The sequence below is a fragment of the Ochotona princeps genome, chromosome 15 (genome assembly GCF_030435755.1).
Source record: "Ochotona princeps isolate mOchPri1 chromosome 15, mOchPri1.hap1, whole genome shotgun sequence".
NCBI classification, from domain to species: domain Eukaryota; kingdom Metazoa; phylum Chordata; class Mammalia; order Lagomorpha; family Ochotonidae; genus Ochotona; species Ochotona princeps.
In genome coordinates, this window is record NC_080846.1 from 10,779,460 (window position 1) to 10,794,602 (window position 15,143).

The following is a 15,143-nucleotide window of genomic DNA, read 5'->3' on the forward strand; positions in this document are numbered from 1 at the left end:
GCATAAAATGTCCTGAATAGACAAATGTGTAAAGACAGAAAGTCAATTAGCTAGGACTTACTGTGATCTGGGGTACAATGTGTTGGGTAAAAATAGTGGTTGCTAATGGGCAAAGAGTTTCATTTTAAAGTGATAACAATGCAAAACTGCGGTGATGGTTGAAAAACTTGGTGAGTACATGAGAAAACGCTGAATTGTGTATCTTAATTAGATGAGTTGAATGGTATGCAAACTATTTCAATAAAAATGACATGCAAATGGCCTATCTAGTGTATATATGTATATATCTATATACACATGGACAAATTCCATCTATATCACAGTGCAGTCTTTAGAGCTTCCCACCCTACCCTCTCTCCCCCACCCACCCTTCTCCTTCCTCATTTTTTCCTAAACTTTACAATAGCAAACTTTCACTTCACATTGCAATCACAGGTTTAACACTCCATTAGGTAAGGATATCAACACATTACAAGCAGAAAATAATAACAAAGAACCAAAAAAAAGGCAAACACTCGCTATTCCTCAGGAGTATAAAAAAAGACTGTACACAATAATCAAATCCCAGATTGTCACTCTCACACCTACAGACCACATATTTTTTGTGTTCTGTGTACAAGATATCATAGATTAGAATAAACATAGGATATCTGTCTATTGGGGACTGGCTTATTTCACTTAGTATAATGGTTTCCAACAAAAGAATCCATGGTTGGCAGTTTAGCTAAACAGAGATCTGAGATCTGTTTACTAGGGCTATGGGGACTCTTAGAGTCTCCAGGGTGTTGATCACGAAGCCCCATCTTGGAGACTCCTTGTTGCTGCAGCCACTACACACCAAAGTCTCTACAGCCGTCACTGAGGCTTAGAACTGGCCCGAGCTTCCTCTCGGCATTGCTTGCTCAGGTCTGGGCATCTTTGTCACCACACTTTGCACAAGGCTTTGTCATGATACTACCTATTGAGTAGAAAACTAGAAGGGGCCATTGTGATTGGCTGGTCTAGGTCCTTTGCCTACATCTCGATGTGAAGGAAGCAGAGAAACTGAATACCAGTTTCTCCCTTTGAGGCTTAGATGTCATAAGGTGAGCAACAGTCCAGTCAAAGACAGGGCTCTCCTTTTTCATCTTCCCCTTCAACTTCCCATTGCACAGGGTGAATTTAAGTTTTCTTCTGCCCATTTAAGAACTGGAATTCTATTTTTGATTTTACAGTAGGTTGCATTTATTTAAGACTTATTTGTGACTTTCTTAACTTAGTGGTGTGTTGCAAACAATTTGTACCCATCTATTTCCTCCTCTGCATCCACTGGCTTGTTTGAATCCTGTCATACTGGGAGTATTTATACCATGGCAGTTGTCAAATGATATAAATCATGGCTTTTCTCCTAGTCCAGAGAGCCAGTTGTTAAAAGTTTATGGTCACACCTCTATGTTTATCCCAACTGGTATCTAAACCATCACTGAGATAAGTATTTTAGCACAGTTATACACAACGTGGAATCCATAGGCCTATGCTGGCCTTCAAACTGTTTATCAGTCTGCAATTGTACATAGATTGATGGCCATTTAGAGCAATTTGAAAGTGCTGTGACATCCAAATGTGCGCTTCCATGTTTCATAAAAAAATCAGTTCGGGAAAGGATCGGCAATTGAAAACTGCTCTTTCATCACAGCTTGTGTAAAGAAGTACTGATTTAACCCATGCCTGTGACTCATCATTTTGTACCCACACCAGCGTGATATTGTCTTCCTGGACATTAAAATGCCCATTACCTGGTTCCGGATGGATTCCTCACAGCTCTTGCCTCATGCCTCTGGAGCTGGATTCCCACGTCTTGCCTTAGTTTCCTCTGCTCTGACTCCATGTGGCAGCTTCCTCTCCCAGCTGAGGTGAATGGGCTGCAGAGATCTGCCAGGGCTTAAAAGCAAATAAATGATAGCAAGCACTCTTGGGGATTACAAAACGACTCTCCCCCTTCTTTTCCATTTATAACAACAAGAAAGAAATACACAAACTGCAAACTGGGGTTTTGGGGGGTAGTAAAACAACGAGTAGAAGGTGTGTTCTAAGCAGAACTAAATTTTCTGCAGTGAATATACATCATGCTCTGGAGAGGAAAACAAGGTCAGGGTCTCCTTTCCTAGGTTTTATGGACTTCCCAGGGATTTTCTTTCTTATGTCCTGGTTCCCTTCAGAAGAAACGTGGGTATCCACACATTATTCCTAGAAAGCTTTAGGATGCTCTCACCAGATTGTTGTCTTGACACTCTCAGAGATTAAATGCACACTGAGATACTACCTTCTAACACTGCAATCTCCCTCCTCCAATTTCCTGCCAAATCCTGCAGTTCCCACATTTACTGAGAAATTGTTCTAACCTTGTAAAAATGGTTTGCTGCAGTGTCATTATAAATACTCCCCACAGATTGATACAATACATGTACTAAACCCCAAGTTCTGCTGATGTTAGGCAGGGATCTTTCTGGGCTTATCCTTTACATCTGAACACAAGCACTAGTACAACAATTTAGGTTTGTGATCAGATCCAAAATATTTCAGTGATACAAGGTTTTTCATTTCTAAATGACAGTGTTATATTCAGGAGCCTTGAACATGTATATTATCATCTCATATCATTATCAAGATCACTGAAGTAATGGTAATTAAAGAAATTTAAATTAAACCCAGGACAGGCATTTGGCTCAGTGTCACTTAAGACAGTTATGTCCCATATCCTCAATTTAGGTTCAAAGAAGAGCCCAGCTCTGCTTCTATTCCAGCTTCCTGTTGGAATACTGTGAAGTAGCAGGTGATAGCTGAAGTACTTGGGTGCCTGTAAGCCATGAGGGAAACCCCTAGATTGAGTTCCAGGTTTCTGGCTTCAGCCTGGTTAAGCCCCAGCTATTGCAAGCATTCAGTGAGTGAACTAGTAGATGGGAGAGCTTTCTTTGTATCTGTCTTCTGCTTTTCAAATACAGTGAAAAATAAATAAATGTTTAAAATAAAAACAAGTAAGTTAGATTTGTAGTATGCTGCATTTTTGCCTATAACTTATGTATTATATAATATTATTCTCCAATCCAGGAAACTTTATGGGAAAATTGGCAATTTCATATACTACTGATAGGAGCATAAATTGGCATAATTTTTCTAGAAGACAATTTATCTCTGTGTATAAAAAGCATTAAAGATACACAAGCAGAAATAGCTAGAACAAAGAGCAAAGACACAAATTACATCCTCACTTTCCACAATAACAAAACTGGACAAAATTGTTCAAAAATTATTATTTCATGGTTCCAGAAATTGTTGACCAAAGACAAACAGGAAATTTAAAAATAATTAGGCATGTAAAATTGCTGCACTTTGGGTAAAAATAGGATCCTAATCTTGCTTGGAATATTCCCATCCTCCCAGCGAGCTTGTGGCACATTAATGAATATCAGTATCTGTGAATATCAGTATTAAGATAGTCCAAAGGCTCACAGGGCAGATTTCAGTGCAGTGGTTTAAATGCTGCTCACAATGCCCATGCCTTGTATTGTACTGTCTGGGCTCAAGTCCCAGCTCCACACCTGATTCCATGTTTCTCCTATTGCATATTCAGGAAGGTAGCAGACAATGATTCAAGTCCATGGGTCTCTGCCACTCAGGTGGGAAACCTGGATTGATTCCGAGACTTCTAGTTTTAGCCTGGTCATCCCCCTTATGTTCCACACTGTCATCCATTGTGGATTTTTTTTTGAGGCGGGGAGAATAAACCAATGGATAGGAAAACTGTTTCCTCACTTTTTCTTTCTTGCTTGCTTTCTCTGCCTCTTTCTCTCTCTCTCTCTCTCTCTCTCTCTCTCCCTCCTTCCCTCGCTCCCTCCCTCCCTCTACCTTCCTTCCTTCCCTCCATGCCTTTCAAATAAATAAAATAAACATTGATTTTTTAAAAGCTCATGGAAAACAGAACTCCAATAATCACCACGTAGCTTAAACAGAAAGACACTCTGACCTGTACATATAATCATTAAATCACTGAAAGACGAAACCAGAAACATTTCCAGTATGATTAACAGCTGATTTCTCATGAGAAACAATCAAGGGCAAAAAGGCAATGGAATGATATGTACAAAATTGAAAAAAGTTGAAAAGGATAAGAAAAAAACAAAAATAAAGAATAAGATGTCAAAAGAATTCTATATTCAGTCATGCTATCCTTCACAATTTAAAGAAAATAATGTTGTTTCTAGCAAATGAAGATCAAACAAGTGTTACTGGAAGACTTGTCTTATAAGAAATACTAATGCAAGTTAATCAGGCCAAAAATGACACCAGACACTAATTTAAATGGACAGAAGAAGTAAATAGTAATAATGCGGGCAATTGTAAAAGATTATAAAAACATTACATTTCTTCCTGCCTCATAATGTCTTTAAAAGGGCATACTATTATCTAAATCATTAACTATGACACTATCATTTGTTCCTACTAAGGAGATAAGAAGTTAACACATATAGCAATAACAATACAAGGAAGGATGAATAAAACACAAGCAAGGAGATATAGTTCCAGAAAGTTGATGTGTTTTACTCAAATTGAGTAAAAAAAAAAAAATAGCCTCAAATGAAATGTGATGTCAGGATACAAAAAGTCTTCAAGAGTTCACGGAGGTGATACTTCGGAAAAACTATGCACCAAGATGAAGTTAACACTCAATTCAGTCTTACCATGAACATTTTGAAGTATTCTTATGTCACAATTAACATGTAATAAGCACACACACCCACACCCCTTACTTAGTTTTCATAACAAACTTTCAAGTATCTATTATTATCTCTATTATAAAAGTTGAAAGAAAACCAAGTCACAGGTCACAGGACTGACAGTTACGTTATCCCCATTTTAGAGAATGGGAAACAGTAACTGGGTCCCGGGAAGCTGGAGGCATATCAGAATCACACAGCTAGGATCAGACCATAACCTTTTCCAGTAGCACGAATCATTACTATGATGTCCAATCCAGAATGTCTTCACCGCTTTAAGGTTTCCTTTGGAAGGAAGTGTTGACACAAATAGATGTATTTCCATGCTGGGTAGCTGGTAACAAAAGTCAAAAGAAATGGTGGATCTTTTCCAACAATTTGTCCAGGGGTGCTTGGCCTACTTTCTCCCTCCACGAAGTTTAGTACTTTAAAAGGTGATTTTCTTTCTTCAAAGTTATGCCTTAATTTGGATTTGAGTAAGTGCAAGTCACAGTGTTCTGCTCATGTAAAGGGCTCCATAAAAACCATTCATTTGTTGCTGGATTTAAGGCAGAAACTTCAAGGTTAAACATAAAAACGTAAAAGCATAAAGTTCTACTTTTGGATTCAGAATGTTCCAAATGCTGTAAGATGTGTTTGAGGGTACAATGCCTTTTAGGAATCAGGTACTAAAAATATGTGTATGACTATGGTGAACAGCCAGGGGGAAGTTTATGACATGTAGTTGGTAATGATGTCATATGGCTAGCACATGATATAGACAGATAGACTCAGTTGTTAGACTCTTAAATTGAGCTATATTCTATAGTAAACAGTACAAGGAAGTCTTCCAAATGCTTTTGGAAAATGCATATTGTGGAAAAAAAGCTGCATGGCTATCAAAATTTCTTTGCACTAAAATACACTTGCCTTTTCATTTCATTTATGCACAAACTTTTTGATGTCCCTTTTTATCTGATGGATTCTTTACTACCTGCTCTGAGAACTGTGATCATACGTATCTCTGCCTCTGAGATCGTTAACATAAGGTATACCACTTTTGTATATCATCGTATCAATTTCCACAAAAGTCCCTAGATGACAAAGGGTGCCTACTTGGCTAAAGTCAGAAGAGTTAAGACCTGGAATCACAAATATTAATGGGAATACTATGGAATGCCTGAACTTTTAAAAGCCACTTTTTTATTTGAAAGACACAGAGACAAAGATCAACAATTTTTCATCTATAGGTTCACTTCACACATGCTCAGAGCACCTAGGGCTGAACCAAACCAAAGCCAATAGACCAGAACTCAACATGAGTTCTCTCCATGGATGACAAGGACCCAAAAACTTGAGCCATCACCTGCTGTCTCCCTGGGTAGGCATTAGCAGGAAGTGGAACCAGAGCTTGAACCCAAGCACTGTGATATTGAAGGCAGGTATTCCAACTAGCATCATAACCAACATGCTGAAGTCCAACCCCATGCCTGGGAATCTGGATTTCGCTGCACATTGTCACGACCTCAAGGGGCTTGAGGCACACCAGCAGAGAGAGCATAGAGCAATGCCCCAGCACAATATTACACAAGCTCGAGAGGGTAGCAGTGTGACATTTACCATTCTTAATCTCTGATATGGCATGGGCACTGCACAGGGGAGTAGAACAAACTTTACTTGTAAACTATTTGCATGGTGGTGAATTCCTCTCAGGGAAATGTCAGCATTGAAAAAGTAATACCTGTCAGAGAAAGAGAGATTTAAAGCAAGGTAGTATTTGATGTTTTTAAAAAATGAGTTGCATTTCACTAGATAAAGTGGAGCCAAAAAGGCATTTTAGGAAAGACAAACTTAAACAATAAACATAGTCCTGAAGCTGAGAAGTAAATACTTAATAAGGAGGGTAGTTTTACTGTGCAGATAAAGGTAGCATGAATAACTTTGTGTATCCTTCCGGATTATACCACAGATTAGCACCACGTGATTTTACTATTACTGGAATTCAATTAAGTTTGTAAATATCTGGCTGGCCACTATCTCTATAAGACTCATGCCGACATTACAGTCAGGCAAGCTCCTACCCTGCCCCACACCCCCAGTTATTAGGGAACATAGCTGGTTCTATAGCTAGAATCAGTGCTTCATTATTTCTGTTTGCTCAAGTTTTTAAAGACTAAACCAATTTTATCTTTATTTCTGAGAGGCAAAGAAACAGAGACAGAAAGAGGAAGGGGGTGAGGAGAGAGAAGGAACATGTGCATCTGTTGGTTCACTCCCGATGCCTGCCACACTGGGGCTGAGTGGGGCTGGGAATTCAATCCAGGTCTCCCAGTTGGCTGGCAGGAAATCACTCACTTGGGTTCTTACTTCTGCCACCTGCACTCTGCATCAGCAGGAGGCTGGAGTAGGGAACTGGAGTCAGGCTTCCAACCCCGGCACTCGGTTGGGAGCTAGGGTTAACCATCAGCTCCTCTTGCTCGAATGTTATCATATTGGTCTGGACCTATTCCAACATATAAGAGGTCTTTCCAACTCTGATTTCTGCCTCTGCATCGATTTAATAAGTGGGTTCAACAGAAGAGGCCCATAGGAAATTGTATTGGCCCATCCTTGTTTAAAATCCTTTGGTACATTGCCAATCACCCCCTCTGAGCTTTAGTTCCCTTATCCACAAAGTTAAAGAGTGTGCTTTCAATGGGCTTGAAGGATCCTTTCTTATTTTAAAGTCCTGGAAGCCATATGAAGTGTTTCAGGCCCCATTAAGCTCCTTCCGAGGCAATGAATGCTATACAACCTGGGAAAGTTTCATTGCAGAAAGTAGAGGCCATGATTCTGAAAAATCAGTCAAAGGCAAAGCAAACACTTTTGAAACACTATTCAGGCTTTGATTTTAAAAGATGGTACCCAAGCATGGGCGATGTGGCACGGATGGTTAAGCTGCTGATGCTGGGGATGCCCAGGGTTCACATCCTGGTTGCTCTGTATTTCTGATTCAGCTTTCTGCTAATGTGCCTGGCAGGCAGCAAACAATGGCCCATGTACATGGGTTCCTGTCACCTTTATGTGAAACCCAGATAGAGTTCTTGGCTCCTGGTTTTGGCCTGGCCCAGTCTTAGTTGTTGTGGGAAGTTGGGGAATGAATCAGTGTATGAAAGTATTCTCGCTCACTCCTCCTCTTGTTCTCTTTCAAATAAATACATAACAATTAAGAAAAAAGAGTGGACCAAGAAATACCAACCTAATGTGAAATTGTGAGGACAATTCTAGAGGAACCTGGCTCGGCATTGTTTCAGGCTCTAAGTACAGGTTACTTTTTTTTTTTTTCTTTTTTTCCTGAAGTAGAAATTCGATTTTTCAAGAAATGAAACTTATGAATTATGATTGTGACTCCAGCTTCCACCAAGGCCAACTGCAAGTTAGAAACTTCTGAAGGTGACCTAATTCCTTAGCTGGGTAGTTCTTGGCAATGGGAATCCTAGGCTTGTGAGACTTTCCTTAGAGTAGATTTCAAGGCTACCTCCAAAAGCTTGTCCTCACTTAACCCTGGTAAGTGCAGGGCCCTGTGAGGTACAGCAAGGAGAGTTTTGGAGTGTAATTAACAGAAGAGTACACTTTAATTATTTAACTGAAATACATTATGGGAGTAATCTTCATTTTTAAATGACTTAATGTTTTCCTCTTCCGGTGCATTTTCTTCCGCAGGGCATATGTGCAGGCTTCTTTTCCTCATCCACGAATGGAAACACTGCAGCACCCAGTCCTGGCGGACTGCGAGGAACAGAAGGACTTCTAGGAAGACAGGGCATGCTGGGAAGGGAAATCCAGAGCATAAGAACTCACTCAAAACACTGGAATTTGGAGCCTTTACTAGAAGAGAAGGTGTCTGAATCCTCACTTGGTGAAAACAGAGATTAGGGAAGCAGACTGATGAGTTGAAATCATTGCCTAGCGGCCCCGTGGCATCAGGCAAGACTTCCTTAAGCTCTGTGTTCCTTTCTTATCTCCAAGCTGCTCTGTGTAGCTCTTGGGTGCATTATACCAGGTAAGACATGCAAAGTGCTTAGAGAGGGGCCTGTCACAGTGAGTGACAATCAAAGCTTCATATATACTAATTATTCACTTATTTATAACACATAAGCAAATACCAATGTTCATTAGGGTCACTATTATATTAGGGTCTGTCAGAGAAAAGAACCAATAACTACCTTTCTCTATCTACCTACATCTAACAATACATCTGTAAGTGCAGAGATAAGACACAGATACGGATATGTGTGGTTTAAAAGCCATCCTCTGAACCCAGCGCAGTAGCCTAGTGGCTAAATCCTCACCCTGCATGCCCCGGGATCCCATGCGGTGCCAGTTCTAATCCTGGCTTCTCCACTTCTCTCCCAACACTCTTCTTGTGTTCTAGGAAAGCAGTAGAGGATGGCCCAAAGCCTTGGGAACCTGCACCTGCATGGGACACCTGGAAGAAGCTCTTGGCTCCTGGCTTCAGATCCGCTTAACTCCAGCCATTGCAGCCACCAGCAGAGTGAACAAGCAGATGGAAGATCTTTCTCCCTGTATCTCCTTCTCTCTGTAAATCCGATAAAAATGAATAACTCTTTTTTTTAAAAAAAAAATGAGCTAAAAACGTAGAAGCCATCCTCTATAAAATTCTCATGATGCAGAAGAGTGCGGGTCTTCTTGTTCTTCTTAGGCCATCAACCTATCAGCTGAGGCCACCCGCATTATGGGAATTGATCTCCTTTACTTAAAATCCACCCATCTCAGTGGTAAACTTACCCAAAAGTACCCTCCAAAGAAACTCCCAGAATAATATCTGAGCAACTACATGAGCACTATGGCCCAGCCGGACTGATGCATAAAATTACCCATCATTGCTATTATATTAATTATACAAAAAACTAAGCTTTAGCAAACACGTGAAATGTTACTGTCACTGCAGAAAACAGTATGACCATTCTTCAAAAAGTTATAATATTACTGCTGTGTCCAGCAATGCCATTTCTGGGTATATGTACAAATGATTACAAAGCAGGGACTCAGTAATATATTTGTTCACCAACATTCATAGCAATATTTATCACAATAACAGAAAACAACAGAAATTTCTGTCTATGGATGCATGAATAAAAAAATGTTAGACACACACTAGAACATTATTCAATCTTAAGCAGAAATGAAATTCTGGGAAAGTGCAGTGGCACATTGGATTAAATGTTGTCTAAAACATTGGCATCCCATATGGGTGCTGCTTTGAGCTCCTGGTGCTCCACTTCCAATCCAGCTTCCTACTAGTGTACCTGGGAAAGCAATGGAGGATGGACCAAGTGGTTGGACCCCTGCTACTCTCATAAGAAACCGGGGTGAAGCTCTTGGTTCCTGGCTTTGACCTGTTGCAGCCTTGGCCTTTGTAGCCATTTGGGGAGTTTACCAACAGATAGAAAATTCTCTCACTCACTTGTGCGCTCTCTCTTTCCCTCTCGCTTTCTCTCTCTCTCTTTCTCCCTTTCTCTTTCTCTGAAACTCTGCCTTTCAAGTAAATAAGGCTTTTTTGAAAAGAATGAAAATCTGACATATGCTACAACACATGTAAACTCTGAAGACAGTATGCTAAGTGAAAAGAATCAGGCACACAAGGACAAATGGCACATGACTTCACTCACATATAAGAGCCAAATTCAACGAAGACCAAGGTAAGAAGAGTGGCAATCAAGGTTATCAAGGTGGGGATGTAGAGAGCTACTGTTTAGTGAGTACAGAGATTGGGTATGGAATAAGGAAAAAGCCCTGGAGATGGCTGCACAACTACATAACTACACTTAATGTCATGCAGCTGTGCATATATAATGGGCTAAAGTACATTGTTATGAAAATTTCACAACTTTAAGAAAATAATTTGGTAACTCTTTAGGTATTACATCTATGTCCTCCGCCACAAATATTTGTCAAGGAGACCTAACCAACCCAATTTACCATGATATTTTAGGAGTATTTGAAGGGACTCCTTGTCCAAATAGCACCACACAGCTAGCATATTCAAGCTAAAAGGGGCATAAATGATGTTCCACCCATTTTCTCTTTTTAGAATAAGAAGACTAAAGTCCAGTGAGGAGAAATGACTGCCAAAGGTCATTGGGTTAGGAAAGAAGAAGTAAAAATAACAACCAACATTAATTGAATGTCCTCCATGTGACATTCTCTGTTCTTGGTGCTTTTCATACAATAACTTGTTTGATTTTCTCAAGGACCTACTGAACCCCCATGAGAAACCTAGATGAAGCTCCTGGCTTTAGTCTGGCCACTGTGGCCATTTGGGGAGTGAGAGCAAGAAAACAGAATACTGAGTTTCCTGGGTAGATGCAAGGCCTCAGAGGAGCACTGCCCCTCAACCATTGACAGGAGGGAGCCTGCTTGGAAGGCAGGTTCCCTCCATGTTCAGGTATTGGAAACTAACTCCCCAAACTCTTGAAATATTGATATTTGGAAGTGGGTTTTGGGTGGTGATTGCAATTAAGTGTGGTCAGGTGTGTGGGACTCTCGTGATGGTGACAGTGGCTTTGCGAAAAGACAAAGAGGGGCCTGAGCCAATGCACTTGCTCTGTCTCACAATGTGATCCCTCCATCACATCCTGATGCAGCACAAGGCCCTTGTCAGGTACCAGTGCTATGTTCTAGGACTTCCAACTTCTGGAAACATGAGCTAAGAAAACCTCTACCCTTTATCAAGTATCCACTGTGTGTTTGTTACAACAACAGAAAATAGACTAAGAGCTACCAGGTAGGGCAGGCTGGACATTCAGGTAAGTAGCTGCTGCCCACTGTCTCCTCCATGCCCCAGCAGACTCTCCAAGTAACCTGGCTGGGTGGGTGCTGGACTAAGAACATGATTTAAATACTGGTTTGATGGTTGCTGCTTTCAGTGAAAATCAAGAAGTCATCCTGTCACTCATTTTAGGAGGGGTAATTCTTGCCTCTCTCAGCCCCAATCACAGGAACAGGACAGAGGCCCTAATAGGAAGGCAGCAGAGACCCTCAACCCTGAAGTCCTTGTGACTCTAAGCATCTCAACAGTATGCTCTGTGGCAGCCTACAGTACCCATGGGACATACCTCTATGTGGCCAGAAAGAACCCAGTAAGGCATGGATTTTAGCCCTTAAAACTCCCTCCCAAAGTCATCTGTATTCCTAACATGTGTTCCAATCAGAAATAGGGCAGTTACAAAGTAGGGGGAGGACCCCAGAGTGGAGCAGGTGGACATGAAGAGGCTTGTATCCCAATCCTGGAGACTCCCAGATCCTCACCAAGGACTATCAGTACGGGCACCGAGGACTACATCCCAACTGCCAAGGAGACGACAGGGAACTGGAATGCCTTCGGAAGCCAAGAACTCTAAGGTCATCCACCCCCATTTGGATCTACCACATGGGATGGAAGAAGGCCAAACCGTTCCTTGCAGGATCCAAGGTCATAGGAACAACAGCCAGGAGCCCTGAGTGGTCCGCAGAAACAGAAGAACAGTAAGCTTCCTTCGGGACTAGGGAGAGGAGCTTCTTTGGTCCTCACTTAGTTCCAACTTTGGATCCCCACCCTATCCTGCAATGACCATCAGGGTCGCTCTGGAGCCCCCCACCCCAAAACACACACACACACACACACACACACACACACACACACACAAATTGGAATAGATAGACAGAGAACAACAAGGAAAGCTTAGAACCGGACAGGAAACGGTCAGCATGGACTCACACATGCCTTACTATGTAGGACACAAAGATTAGTTACTCCTCACTAAGGTATTGAAGATTTCTCTGCACACTCCTCCTAAAACTGTTCTGCACTTCAACTGTTGACATATACCTTGTTAGAGTTATATGCCAGTTTAGACTATCCCAAAATCTGCCAAGTTCAGCAAAATTAAGCTTCAACACTATAAACTGCTGAATGCTAAAATGAAAATAGACACGAGACAGCTGAATAGTACCCTATAGCCATTTTAAGGTGTATAGCAGCTGGTTCTGTGCATAAACTAAAATTGAAATGTCAATGAAGTAGTCACAGGATGTGGTTAAGAACTTGCATTTTTTAACATATTTGTTACTCAATACCATGTCAATTAATTCCATAATGTTGTAAATTGTTGTTGATGTTATGTTGTGGCTTTTAATTGATCGGGATGATATTCTGCCAGCTCTGCTTTCAGACCAGAAATGGTCTCCCCAAGAAACCATTGAATTTATCTGGACAATAAGATGCTGGACTCTATATTTGCAATGAAAGAATCTCAACTGAATTTGATCTGTAATACTGCAACAAGGTGGAGGAATCCACCATGGGGGGAGGGTATGGGGAGGGGTTGGGGGAATCCCAGAGCCTATGAGACAGTGTCACATAATGCAATGTAATCAATAAATTAAAAAAAAATCACACTAAAAAAAAAAAAGAAAGAAAGAAATAGGGCAGTTACCAGCCCTAGATCCTCATTCTGATAACAATCACAGAATAGAAACTTTGATGATAATAACAATGCTAAAAAAATAATAATAGCTAATACTTGCACATAATCTTTGGAGCAGAACTTACAGACATTCACATATATTACTGTCTTAACATTCATAAAAATTCCTTGAATTCAACACCATGATATCACTCCATTTTACAGGTGAAAAAACTGAGGTGTACACCAATGTTGCAATCCCAAAGAAAATCATAAACGTCCAACCCAGGCAGTCTGATTCCAAATTCTAGCTTGAGTGCCACCATGTTATTCCATAAAGGATTTTAGACAAGTGACCCCCATCCTGTGACTACATAGTACCATGGATTATTGCAAGGTGCCTGTAAACACACATGGCAGGCAAACATAATCAGAAAACAAATACACAATATTTGAAGCAATAATGGACAAGTATTTTTCAAATGTACATGCTGCTGTTCAAAAAATATCAAATATCAAATATACCATGGTATTTACTCATTTTGTGATTTCTAGAGCACAAATACCGAGGAGAAATTACAACCATGGTCATATATCCAATTACAGTCTTCTCTTGCCTTATTTTCAAACTTTGATATATTTGTTCTTCTCTAATATTTTAGAGAAACATAAATCAGAAGCATAAACAAGCGAAAATTCTAAATAAATGTGACTTTTTTTTTTACTAAAGAATAACACTCAGCGAAAAGTGCATGTATCATGAACAGCCGGTGACCTTCACAAATGGAACTATTGTGTCTCTAGCACCTACACCAAGAATGAGAAGGTTGCCAGACCTGGAGCTTCCTGTCATCACTCTCCAACCCTTCACAAGGGTTCTTCCCACTTGCAGTGGGTAGGATCATGTCCCCAGAAAGATACATTCAGGTCCTCAACCTCAGCACCTGTGAATGTGACCTGATTTGGAAATAGGGTCTTTGCAGACGTCATAAAAGTAAGAGGATGTCAAACTGGATTAAGGGGGACCCTAGTTGAATGACAGTATCCTTGTAAGAAGAAGAGAGACAAAGATACAATGCCCAGGAAGGAACAAGCCAAGGAAACACAGACCCCGGGCAGACAGCCATGGCACGGCACAATCAGAGACTGGTGTGACAATGCCAGATTCCAAGGAGCCCTGAGGATTGTTAGTGGCCAGCACAAGGATCCTCCCCCAGAGCCTTAAAAGGGAGTGTGGCCTTGTTGATCTCTTGATTGTGAACATGCAGCCTCCAGGACTGGGAGGGGATGAATTTAGGCTGTTCCAGGCCCCCCAGAGTGTGGTGACTCAATATGGCACTCCAAGGAACGTAAGCCGCTACCATCCAGCCTTCTAACAGCACAGCATCGTTGTTTGTCTTTGCATTTTGTATCTGAGGACTCAGGGTACACTCTTTTGTGTTTGCTGTCTCTGACTCAGATTGTTGGAAATAGTTGCAAATCTTTCATTCTGTTGCTCTCAGCATCTGTCCAAACCAAAAGGCTTTTTATGGAAAATCTGCCAATCCCTCTTGTCTCAACCCACTTTGTAAGAAGGGCAGGAACCTGGCCATCCTTTGCATGAGAATAATAGTTAGGTTCTCTACTTTTCATTGGATTCCTATGTGCAGAAAACAGTGTTATGAGATCTTAGGTTCCATAGAGGGGGATTTCCTGTAGCAGACCCCAAATATTTCAAGGCCTCTTGATGCAGGTCGTTGGGTAAGGAAAAAACAAATAACACTAGGCACTGAGAGGGGAAATTCCATTCTGGGGAAATTAGGGGAAAATCAGACACATTCCTTGGCTTCTACGCCTTCTTTCTGGGACTCTGATAAACTTGTTGTAGAGTTAAATTAGCTGTAGTTTCCTATTGCTATCTCAATGAGGCAGATTCACATGTAATCACGAATAATAGAAACAGTCCTGGGGGTTACTCTTTGGT

The 15,143-nt window shown here is 40.9% G+C and overlaps 1 protein-coding gene across 2 annotated transcripts in view; it reads right to left on the reverse strand.

Annotated features, from left to right (window-relative positions):
• Nucleotides 1-8,490, reverse strand: part of ABTB3 (ankyrin repeat and BTB domain containing 3) — a 364,832-nt gene extending 356,342 nt beyond the window's left edge. Inside the window, exons 1-3 of one of the 2 annotated variants that reach the window (XM_058673530.1) lie at nt 8,368-8,468; nt 6,411-6,474; nt 1,776-1,920 (exon numbers count right to left, since the gene is read on the reverse strand). The gene's annotated coding sequence lies outside the window, so the exon portion shown is untranslated. Of the gene's footprint in view, nt 1-1,775; nt 1,921-6,410; nt 6,475-8,367 lie in introns of both variants that reach the window. The other variant, XM_058673531.1, reaches the window with a different exon arrangement.
• Nucleotides 8,491-15,143: the final 6,653 nt, after the last annotated feature.